Here is a 13,200-nt window from a genome sequence, read left to right as displayed (position 1 = left end):
ATAATAGCTTCTCATTAGTTATCTATCTTATACACACCTAGCGTATGTATGGCAATTCCAATCCCCCAGTTCATTCCACCACCCCCCCCCCCTTGGCAAACCATCCAAGGAAGGGAATCTCAATTGTGGATGCGGAGTTAGAATCATCAGTGAGATTTTTTTTTTAATTACTGATGCCTAAACCATAATCTAGAAATCTGAAAAATTACACCAGAAATTTTGGTAGTGGATCCAGACATTTTTATTTTTGAGATATTCTCAAAAGGATTCTAAATAGGTAACAATCTAATATGTACTAATCTAAAGTAACTGTCCTTAAAAGCCCACCAGAATCAAGCCATGGAAGATGTACAGGCATTTACCATACCTGGACTCCAGTCTGATTATTCACATGGCCACAGGAATTGCTTGGTGAACCAAAGGTTCGGGGACAAAGTGCTTCAGGGCACTGCTCCAAGGGTTCATGCCACCTGAAATCTGTATTGCAACTAAATAATTAGTCAAAAGAACTGAATAAAGGAAACTTACAGATGAAGGCATTTTCTGAGAAACTGGGAGTCAAAATACCAGTATAATTCTATATGGGTCCAGGCATTGCACTAAGTTATTAGAAAGCTAGATAAGCCACTTTTAGCATCAAAGAAGAAATCCCTGGGCAATTTTCAGTTAACTGTTGGTATGCAGTGCTACACTAATTGTCCTGGACCAATCAGCAGGCCTGATTCATTGCACACCTGTATCTAGCTGATAATTCTAACTCCGTGAGATGTTTTGAATCCATTCTGATCATAGTAGAATTTAAACAATCAAGATAACACAGTAACTTTCTCCAAAGGCAGTCAGGTGGTAAACAAATGCATGAAAAGTTGCTCATCATCACTAATTCATAGAGAAATGAAAATCAAAACCACAATTAAGTAGCACATCTCACCAGACAGAATGGCCATCATCAAAAATATCTACAAACAGTAAATGCCAGGTGATGGTGTGAAGAAAAGGGAAAGCTCTTGCACTATTGGTGGGAGTGTAAATTGATACAACCACTAATGGGAAACAGTATGGAGTTTCCTTTAAAAACTAAGTATAGAACTACTGCATCTGGACCCATCACTTCATAGCAAATAGATGGGCGAAAAAATGGAAACAATGGCAGACTTTATTTTCTTGGGCTCAAAAATTACTATAGATGGTGACTGTAGCCATGAAATTAAAAGACACTTACTTCTCGGGGGAGAAGTTATGACAAACCGAGACAGCACATTAAAAAGCAGGGACATCACTTTCCCGACAAAGGTCTATCAAAGCTATGGTTTTTCCAGCAGCCATGCATGCATGTGAGAGTTGGGGCATAAAGAAGGCTGAGTGCTGAAGAACTGATGCTTCTGAACTGTGGTGCTGGAAGACTCTTGAGAGTCCCTTGGATTGCAAGGAGATCAAACCAGTCCATCCTAAAGGAGATCAGTCCTAAATATTCATTGGAAGAACTGATATTGAAGCTGAAGCTCCAACACTCTGATGACTTGATGCAAAGAGCCAACTCATTTGAAAAGACTCTGATGCTGGAAAAGATTGAGGGCAGGAGGAGAAGGTAGTGGCAGAGGATGAGATGGTTGGATGGCATCATTAATTCAGTGGACATGCATGCATGTGTGCTAAGTCACTTCAGTCGTGTTCATCTTTTTGCAACCCCATGGACTGTAGCCCACCAGGCTCCTCTGTCCATGGGGTTCTCCAGGCAAGAACACTAGAGTGGGTTGTCATGCCCTTCTCCAGGGAATCTTCCTGATCCAGGGATTGAACCTGTGTCTCTTACATCTCCTGCATTGGCAGGTGAGCTCTTTACCACTAGTGCTACCTGGGAAGCCTTCAATAGGTATGAGTTTGAACAAAGCTCAGGAAATATTGAAGGACAGGGAAGCCTGGCGTGCTGCAGTTCATGGGGTCTCAAAGAGTCGGACACAATTGAGAGACTGAAAAACACCACCAACAATGGCTCAGCAATCCCACTCTTGCATACATACTCAGAGAAAGGATAAATTGACCCCAATATTCGTATCAGCACTATTTACAATATCCAGGACAGGGAACCACCTAAATGGCCATCAACAAAGGAATGGATAAAGATATGCTACATATATACAATGAAATATTATTCAGTCATATAAAAGAATGAAATTGGGTGTGTGGTCTGCATCAGGTTACTCAAAAGTTGAGTTTTCCATGTGATTCTTGTTGCAGTGGTTTATTTATTAGGGGCTACCCTGGGTGTTCATCGGAAGGACTGATGCTGAAGCTGAAACTCCAATACTTTGGCCACCTCATGCGAAGAGTTGACTCACTGGAAAAGACCCTGATGCTGGGAGGGATTGGGGGCAGGAGGAGAAGGGGGCGACAGAGGATGAGATGGCTGGATGGTACACCGACTCGATGGACACGAGTTTGGGTAAACTCCGGGAGTTTGTGATGGACAGGGAGGCCTGGCGTGCTGCGATTCATGGGGTCACAAAGAGTCTGACACGACTGAGCGACTGAACTGAACTCTCAGGAGAGTGGTTGAGAAAGGCATGATATAGCAGAGGGGGAAAAAAAAGAAAACAGCGAGCAAGAATGTAGTCTCAGCAGGAGTCTAGCTTTAGTCTTATCCTATAAGGGACACTTTAGAAACCAAATTGTAAGGCAGAGATAGACCCACCTTGAGGCAAGGGTGCCCAACTTTTGAACTTGCAGGAGAAGGAAAGGCCCCTGAGATTCTGTCTGCTTGAGTGCAGTGCTCCGGAGAAGTGTCTGATAGTTTGTCAGCCAACATGCTTAGCAGCTAGAGAAGTGCACCCTCTGGGAAGGGAGATTTGGCATTCACCAACAACATTCAATGGGCTCCCCTGGTAACTCAGATGGTAAAGACACCACCTGCAACACAGGAACCCCAGGTTGATCTCTCAGTCAGAAAGATCCCCCAGAGAAGGGAATGGCTATCCACTCCTGTGTTCCTGCCTGCAGAATCCCAAGAATACGAGAGCCTGAGGGACTAGAGTCGATGGGTTGGCAAAGAGTCGGGCAGGACTGAGCGACTAACACGTTCACTTTTCACTTGGAGGATTATGGACACTGGTGAAGATGGCAATGAATAAATGCTGTTTTAGATCAGATGCCAGAGAAGGGCTCTGATAAGTTGACAGCTAAGCTGAGAGCTGAATGAAGTGAGGGAACAAGCACTTTGGATGCTGTTTCCTGGGCTAAAATTGTTAAAAACCATATAACACAAAATAATAAATTTAGTGGTAGCTTTCCATCAGCAAAGCTTAAGACATGGACAACTATTATAGTAAGCGTAGTGTCACAGGATCAATCAGTCACCAATCAGTCACCAATGACAAGAGGACTCTGAGTTGCACCAAAGGAGTGAGGACACCGACCCAGATCTGACGTTCGATTTGGGAAGCATGTTTATGAACCTATTGCAAGAAACCAACAATAGTATGTGGTACAGAATTGCCATCTTATTACACACTTAAAAATGTTGTTGTTATTTAGTCACTAAGTCGTGTCCAGCTCTTTTGTGACTCCATGGACTGTAGCCCGCCAGTCTCCTCTGTTCATGGGATTTCCCAGACCAGAATACTGGAGTGGGTCTTTCCCACCTAGGGATTGAACCCGAGTCTCCTGCCATTGCAGGCAAATTCTTTATCCCTGAGTCATCTTTTCACTGTAAAGTTGTAGGTGTAATTTTATTATAATTTAATGTTTATAAAACTTAACTTTTTCTAAAAAATTTTAGAAGCATAAAAGGGGCTATTGATTCTACTCAGCTCACTTAGAAGAACATTACAGATTTGACCTTAAGGCAATAGAAAACAACATAACTACACTTTATGATTACCAAAGGAATGAAGGATGAAGTCAAATAAAACTGCTCATAGTATCTCATAAAATGAGTAACATTTTTGAATTAAATTGTGAGTAGTGAGCTGAATATCAATGCAATTTATTACCTATGTAGGAGCTAAAATTTTAACAATTTACAGTACTTTCCCACTTCTTGCTTTATTGACTGTTAAAGCTCTTAAAGCATCCTGTTGGGGAAAAAAAGAAATAAAGGTTTGGGCAACTATTTATACTCATCTTCAATATGAATAGCCTCAAGTAGTTAGAGCACCTTTTAAAAAATTCAATCACCTCTTAGGGAAAACTAGATTTTTGTGTAAAATTTTAAATAATTTTTGTTTCTTTAATCATATTGTACAGGCTAAAAAGTGTTAGTCAATCAGCTGTGTCTGATTCTTTGCAGTCTCACGGTGGACTGTAGCCTGCCAGACCCCTCTGTCCATGGAATTCTCCTTGCAAGAATACTGAAGTGGGTACCTTCCTGATCCAAGGATTGAACCTGGGTCTCCTGCTTTGCAGGCAGATTCTTTACTATCTGAAACACAGCTCTAAAAATATTCCACACACAAAAGGATAAGTTGTATACAGCAAGGTTAAAGGATTGTTGGGAACTTTGGCTATTTACCAAACAGCACAGTATTGTTTTATTTCAAGAGTAATATTAGGATAGCCTAATTATTATGAAAGCTTAATTTAGTCCCACTACAATTTCCTTTGTTAAAATTTGAGATTCTTTTTATCCTTACTAATTTATTTCTGAGTGAAATAACATCGTTGGGAATGAATGGAAATCTTTATTTTTCTAATAATATCATTTTTGTGAGTCGATTATTTAGAATGTTATGAACAGATGGTTTAATGAGAGAACTGAAGCAAATAGACTCAAACTAGTCCTATATCACTGACAATATATCACTTCACAGATCTGAAGAGACTCCTTGAATTTTGACTTAAGAAATAGAAATCACAGGCTGCTGAAATAGCTTATCTTATATTTGAAAAAGCCCAGATTGCATGTGCCACTGCTGATAGGTGTGCCTCTCCTCAGGTTTTACTCCAGTCATATCTGAGTTAAAATAGGACAAGGAGAAATTTGAACTTTTATACATGAATTATTGTCAGAATCTATAATATTCCTCTGTGTGTGTGCTCAGCTGTGTCCTACTCTTTGTGACCCCATGAACTGTAACCCACCAGGCTCCTCTGTACATGGAAATTTCCAGGCAAGAATACTGGAGTGGGTGGCCATGACCTACTCCAGGGGATCTTCCTGACTCAGGGATCAAACCCACATTTTTGTGTCTTCTGCGTTGACAGGCAGTTTCTTTACCACTAAGCCACATGGAAAGCCCACAATATTCCTCTGTGCTGTGCTTAATCACTCAGTCATGCCTGACTCTTTGCAACCCTATGGACTACAGCCCACCAGGCTCCTCTGTCCAAGGGGATTCTGTAGGTAAGAATATTGGTGTGGGTTGCCATGCCCTCCTCCAGGGGATCTTCCAAACCCAGAGGTTGAACCCGGGTCTCCCACACTACAAGCAGATTCTTTACCCTCTGAGCCACCAGGGAAGCCCAAGAATACTGGAATGGGTAGCCTATCCCTTCTGCAGGGGATCTTCCCAACCCAGGAATCGAACAAGGGTCTCCTGCATTCCATGTGGATTCTTTGAGAGCTGAGCTACCAGGGAAGCTTCAAAATATTCCTCAAGACATAAGTAAAACTTACTTATTCAAAAGTATTTTAAACTAATTGTTCCAGAATAGATATTTCCACATTAATGTTAATTATACCTGTTATAAGTGACATTTTTAAATTATCACAATAAATAACTTTAGGACTTTGGTAATAAGTCTCATCTCATGTTCACATCTTCAAGTCAAATTTGACTTGAATAGAAGAGTTGCTTTGCTAGTCTTCAAGTAGTTCTCAGAGAAGGTTTTTCTACATTGTCGCAGTTTGGGGGTGTTGGTGGGATTAAGTGAGCTTGGCATCTTGATCCTGCCTCCCTTACTTATTGCTTGAAATGTGCAAAGTCATGAAGTCATTTGTGCAAAGAATGATCACAATATTCAATTTATTTGAGAAAATTAAGGATTCAAAATTTTTAAATATGGTAAGTTGTGCTGCTTGGTGGGTTGATGGATAATTCTCCAGAAGTATCACCAGGAAAACCTGCTGATACATAAAAACTTATTTGGTTAGACTTATGAGTGAAGGTTTCCTTAATAGTGTCTTTATAGTGTTTCAGAAGTGAGAACTCTGAAGAGGGTATTTATCATGATGATGAACTTGGCTGGATATTCTTATGAGACTTAGGACCTGGACTGGGTGATTTGCTAGATGGAATACTGGTTGGGACTGGCAGAACTTGTGACATGAAAGCTTGGATTGGTGGGCAGAAAGAGAGTGTCTTCAAGAGTCTACTGATGCATAAGGTATGTGTTAGCCCTTCACTGTCATAGCTTCTGAAGTAAGTATTTCTTGGAGAAAGTAGACAGATAATATTTTTACTAGATTCCTGTGTTGCTTAGATTGGTTAGCACAAAGTCAGAAGTGTATGCTATATGCCAGAATTGATCAGCATTGGAAGAGTTAAGTATGGGGGTTTCAGTTCTTAGCTGAACCTCTATCTTTTTTCTTTCTAAAAAATCACCTTCCAGGGAAGTTGGAAGTTACTTAGTTGCTTATTGTTTAGTTCATTTAATAAACAAGGAAAAAACAACCTAAGCCTCTTGCCATTTATATGAAAATAGAATGCCTAGGCAATCAAATTATGTAATTAATTTTCTATTTCTACCAGCTACACTGATATTTCATATTTCTACACACTGATTTTGTAAACAATTTATCTCTTTTTTCTTAAGTGTCTTGACTTCCAGGAAACCTATGTGTGAAGGAATAACAAATTCGATAACAAACAGCAAAACCTTGAGAACTCTGGGATTTGTCAATTGACTTTGGCTTTCTGCTTTTGACTGAATATGATCTTGCCCGAAGAATGATTTCCTGTAAATAAGGAAAATAAATATTTTGAGTTTCTTTGCCTTGGATTCTTAGCTTTAGAGAAATTACTCAGAGGCTGCCCTGAAGCTGAAATTCATGGCCCATGAACATCTTTTCTCTTCCTTTATTTAACTCTAAAATAAATCAGCCCTAGGTTTGAAAAACCAACAAGAGAACTGGATCAACTCTGGCTGCTTTCTAACTCTTGTGGAACACTTGTGCTATGCTAGGTGAGGAATTGTCAATACTAGGCTAGAGAGCAAGAACTTTAAAAACAAGCATTTAGGAAATAGAAGTTGATATTAATCTGGTCATTGTCGTTCAGTCGTATCTGACTCTTTGTGACCCTATGGATTTTATCCCACTAGGTTCCTTTGTCCAAAGGATTTTCCAGGCAAGAATAATGGAGTGGGTTGTCATTTCCTACTCCAGGGAATCTTCCTAACTCAGAGATCATACCTGAAACTCATGCATTTCGGGTAGATTCTTTACCACTAAGCCATCTGGGAAGCCCGGGAATCTGATAAGAGTGCTAAAACATTTTACATGATCTTATTTTGTCACTACTTTTCAAGGACTTGCAACATTTAGTTGTGGTTTTTTTTTTTTTTTTTTTTTTTCTTTCTTGCATATCTTCTGCAGTGTTGCTGATTTTAAGGTTTTGCTCTAAATCCATTAGCCACAGATAACTTTTTGATAGCTTTGTTGTTGTTGAGTCTCTCAGTCATACCCGACTCTGTGACCCCACAGACTGCGACACACCAAACTTACCTGTCTTTCACCATCTCCTGGACCTTGCTCAAACTCATGTGCATTGAATCAGTGATGCCACCTAACGTTTGCATTCTCTGTCATCCCCTTCTCCTGCCTTCAATCTTTCCCTGCATCAGGGTCTTTTCTAATGAGTTGGCTAAAGTCTTGGAGCTTCAGTTTCAGCATCACTCCTACTAATGAATACTCAGAATTGATTTCCTTTAGGATTGACTGGTTTGATCTCCTTGCAGTCCAACGGACTCTCAAGAATCTTCTCCAGCACCACAGTTCAAAAGCATCAATTTTTCAGCGTTTAGCTTTCTCTATGGCCCAACTCTCACATATAAATGTTTCTATATGGTCACATTTCCCAATCATTAACTCTTAAGTCAGCATTTTACTTTAGAAGACAAAGACACAGGGGCTTCACATGGTTTCAGGTTGAGGCAAAAGGGAGAAAGGTCTGATTTTGGTGTTGTTATAAGGAAGCAAGATAACTATGATAGCTTAAGCCCTGTTTATTCTAGTTTTAATCTGCTCTACTGATAAGAAGAGACAATTGCCTTTCATTTTTAAAATGTGACTACAAGTATACTGCCATGCAACAGAGCTACAGTAAGACTCAGTTAATCTGAGTTCTCATCTTGGTTCTTTTATTTTTTTTCTTCTAGTTTTTAAGAGCATTTTTATTTGCATATTAGTTAAAAGACTAGAAACCTGCTAGATGTCAAACCCCGGAGGACTGCTTTTCCAAAACTATTATACCCATTCAAAATGATATATATTAAGTGTATGTAATGGTACTAAGTGCTTATAATACTTAATTTTTTTCCCATTTATTTTTATTATTTGGAGGCCAATTACTTTACAATCAGCAGATGAATGGATAAGGAAGCTGTGGTACATAGACACCATGGAATATTACTCAGCCATTAAAAAGAATTCATTTGAATCAGTTCTAATGAGATGGATGAAACTGGAGCCCATTATACAGAGTGAAGTAAGCCAGAGACATAAAGACCAATACAGTATACTAATGCATATTTATGGAATTTAGAAAGATGGTAATGATAACCTTATATGCAAAACAGAAAAAGAGACACAGATGTACAGAACAGACTTTTGGACTCATCTTGGTTCTTAAAGCATCTAATTGTATAAATATACAAAAGTCCTCTGGACCTAAAGTTTTTATTTGGACAAAGAAAATTATTGATCTATTTTATTGATAGAATTTTACCATGTCTCTGAAGGCATAATTTAGTTTTAATTATAAAGTATCCATAGTAAATTCGATTGCATGTGGAAAGGGATGTCAAGAACATAAACAGGTTCAAGATGAAGCTTTTGTATGCTGTTGGAATGGATTTACATATAAAACATGAGAGTGAAATTAAAAGATAAATAAATTAAATTTGAAAAACAAATTAAATAATTAATCAGTTCAGTTCAATCACACAGTTGTGTCCAACTCTTTGTGACCCCATGAACTGTAGCACACCAGGCCTAACTGTCTATCAGCAACTCCCGGAGTCCACCCAAACCCAATGTCCATTGAGTCAGTGATGCCATCCAACCATCTCATCCTCCATCATCCTCTTCTCCTTCTGCCCTCAATCTTTCCCAGCATCAGGGTCTTTCCAAATGAGTCAGCTCTTAGCATCAGGTGTCCAAAATATTGGAGTTTCAGCTTCAACATCAGTCTTTCCAAAGAATATTCAGGACTGATTTCCTTTAGGATGGACTGGTTGGATCTCCTTGCAGTCCAAGGGACTCTCAAGAGTCTCCTCCAACACCACAGTTCAAGAGCATCAAATCTTCAGTACTCAGCTTTCTTTATAGTCCAACTCTCACATCCATACATGACCACTGGAGAAACCATAGCCTTGACTAGGTTGGTTTAGGTCATAGTTGTCTAGATTGATCATAACTTTCCTTCCAAGGAGCAAGCATCTTTTAATTTCATGGCTGAAATCACCAACTGCAGTGATTTAGGAGCCCAGAAAAATAAAACCAGTCACTGTTTCCCCATCTATTTGCCATGAAGTGATGGGACCGGATGCCATGATCTTAGTTTTCTGAATGTTGAGCTTTAAGCCAACTTTTTCACTCTCCTCTTTCACTTTCATCAAGAGGCTGTTTAGTTCTTTTTCACTTTCTGCCATAAGGGTGGTGTCATCTGCATATCTGAAGTTATTTATATTTCTCCAGGCAATCCTGATTCCAGTTTGTGCTTCATCCAGCCCAACGTTTCTCATGATGTACTCTGCATATAAGTTAAATAAGCAGGGTGACAATATACAGACTTGACCTACTCCTTTTCCTACTTGGAACCAGTCTTTGTTCCATGTCCAGTTCTAACTGTTGCTTCCTAACCTGCATACAGGTTTCTCAAGAGGCAGGTCAGGTGGTCTGGTATTCCCATCTCCTTCAGAATTTTCCACAGTTTATTGTGATCCACTTGGTTAAAGACTTTGGTATAGTCAATAAAGCAGAAATAGATGTTTCTCTGGAACAATCTTGCTTTTCAATGATCCAGTGGATGTTTGCAATTTGATCTCTGGTTCCTCTGTCTTTTCTAAAACCAGCTGGAACATCTGGAAGTTCATGGTTCATGTATTGCTGAAGCCTGGCTTGGAGAATTTTGAACATTGCTTTACTAGCATGTGAGATGAGTGCAATTGTGTGGTAGTTTGAGCATTCTTTGGCATTGCCTTTCTTTGGGATTAGAGTGAAAATTGACCTTTTCCAGTCCTGTGGCCACTGCTGAGTTTTCCAAATTTCCTGGCATATTGAGTGCAGCACTTTCAAAGCATCATCTTTCAGGATTTGAAAAAGCTCAACTGGAATTCCATCACCTCCACTAGCTTTATTCGTAGTGATGCTTCCTGGGGCCCATTTGACTTTACATTCCAGGATGTCTGGCTCTAGGTGAGTGATCACACCATCATGATTATCTGGATCATGAAGATCTTTTTTTTTTACAGTTCTTCTGTGTATTTTTGCCACCTCTTCTTAATATCTCCTGCTTCTGTTAGGTCCATACCATTTCTGTCCTTTATTGAACCCATCTTTGCATGAAATGTTCCCTTGGTATCTCTAATTTTCTTGAAGAGATCTCTAGTCTCCCATTCTGTTGTTTTCCTCTGTTTCTTTGCATTGAAAACTGAGGAAGATTTTCTTATCTCTCCTTGCTATTCTTTGGAACTCTGCATTCAAATGGGTAAATCTTTCCTTTTCTCCTTTGCTGTTCATTTCCCTTCTTTTCACAGTTCTTTGTAAGGCCTCCTCAGACAGCCATTTTCTTTTTTGCATTTCTTTTTCTTGGGGATGGTCTTGAATCCTGTCTCCTATACAATGTCATGAACCTCCGTCCATAGATCATCTGCCTATCAGATCTAGTCCCTTAAATCTATTTCTCACTTCTATTGTATAGTCATAAGTGATTTGATTTAGGTCATACCTGAATGGTCTAGTGGTTTTCTCCACTTTCTTCAGTTTCAGTCTGAACTTGGCAACATGGAGTTCATGATCTGAGCCACAGTCTACTCCCAGTCTTGTTTTTGCTGAATGTATAGAGCTTCTCCATCTTTGGCTGCAAAGAATATAATCAATCTGATTTCGGTGTCACTAATCTGGTGATGTCCATGTGTAGAGTCTTCTCTTGTGTTGTTGGAAGAGGGTGTTTGCTATGACCAGTGCATTCTCTTGGCAGAACTCTGTTAGCCTTTGCCCTGCTTCATTCTGTTCCCCAAGGCCAAATTTGTCGGTTACTCCAGGTGTTCCTTGACTTTCTACTTTTGCATTCCAGTCCCCTATAATGAAAAGGACATTTTTTTTTGTATGTTAGTTCTAAAAGGTCTTGTAGATCTTCATAGAACTGTTCAACTTCAGCTTCTTCATCGTTACTAGTTGGGGCATAGACTTGATTACCATGATATTGAATGGTTTGCTTTGGAAACAAACAGAGATCACTCTGTCATTTTTGAGATTGCATCCAAGAATTAATAGATATCTAAATATTTACAAAAATATTTTGAGATAAAGCTTTAGCTTTATCTCTGAGCAAATTTGACAAAGAGTAAAAATGTTATATTCTTATTAGAATTCTGTTTTGATTTCTCTTTTCTTTTCTTCTGTCCTGTGGACAGGTTGAATGTTACCTGAGCCTCATGCTTTGGAAAATTATGACAGTTAAGAGATTCCCTCTCAGATTTTGTTTTTTTCAAAATTCCCTTTTTGTGTTGTGGGACATAGCTTACCTCTGAGAAGTACATGATTCAGATAAGATCTGCTGTCCATACTTTCTCATGACTCCTGTCAGATTCCCAGACGATTGCCTTGCTTCCTTGTAACAACACCAGTCGAGTACCTTTCCTTCTTTTGCCTCAACCTTAAACCATATGAAGTCCCTATGTCCTTGTCTTTTGAAGTAAAATGCTGACCCAATAGTTAACGATTTGGAAATGTCACGATACAGAAACAAAGAATAGCTTTTGGGCTTGGATCTGGTAACAAATTAGACTATAATTCTGCTATATACCAAAGTTACCCAAACCCAGCTCCCTGAATGATATAGTTAGAGGTCTGACACATATCACTAAGCTGTTTCTTACAGGAAGCAGACACCCTCCAGATAAAAACTGCTGATCACAAGAACTTGGATCCTAGACTGGTTGAAACAAGTAGGTTGACGATGCTTCAAACTTCACCTTGATGCCAACCAATTTGAGAATTGTCTGTAAGCTGATCAGACACTGCTCCTTGAACACTATAAAATCCCTCACTACCCACTCTGGAGTGGCTCACACAGTCTTGAAGGCATTAGTCTGCTGTGGCCCCATTGTCTGGCAAACCAATTAAAGCTACACTGCTTTTCTACTTCACCCAAAAATCTGTATCCATGCTTCTATTCAGCCCTGGTGAACAGAGGCCAGTTTCGGCAACACACCTATGGACAAAGCCTGTCATTGACCCTCTGACTTCTCATTCTTTGTCTCATGAATGATTAGCAGAGGTTAGAAGTGTTTGTCGTGTTTGTCCCTCTTGAAACTAGCTAGACAAGGGGATAAATATTTCCTTTGTATATAACTGACTGGAATTCCCCCAATTGTGTAATGACTTTGCCTGTATATCACCTTATTTTTAACTTCTCTTTTCTCCCTGGGAAAGTCTAAGGCACAATTGCTCTGTTCAGACACTGATGTTGGATCTCCCTTTTGTGATGTGTGTGATAAGTTGCTTCAGTTGTGTCCGAATCTATGCAATCCCATGGACTATAGTCTGCCAATCTCCTCTGTAATCGTGGGATTACTCCAGGCAAGAATATTGGAGTGGGTTGCCATGCTCCTCTCCTCTTCCCCACCCAGGGATCGAACCCGCATCTCTTATAGCTCTTGCAATGGCAGGCAGGTTCTTTATCACTAGTGCCACCTGGGAAGCCCTGTTGCAATAGCCAGAGTCAAAGCAAGATCCTTACTTGCTAGCTTTTTGCTTTTGACCCTGCTTTCCCTTTCCCTTCCCTTTTTCTCTTCTTTCTCTTTACTTTTTACAGGATT

The sequence above is a fragment of the Muntiacus reevesi genome, chromosome 4 (genome assembly GCF_963930625.1).
Source record: "Muntiacus reevesi chromosome 4, mMunRee1.1, whole genome shotgun sequence".
In the NCBI taxonomy this organism is placed as follows: domain Eukaryota; kingdom Metazoa; phylum Chordata; class Mammalia; order Artiodactyla; family Cervidae; genus Muntiacus; species Muntiacus reevesi.
The sequence above is the reverse complement of the archived record's forward strand: the minus strand, read 5'-3'. Positions refer to the sequence as shown.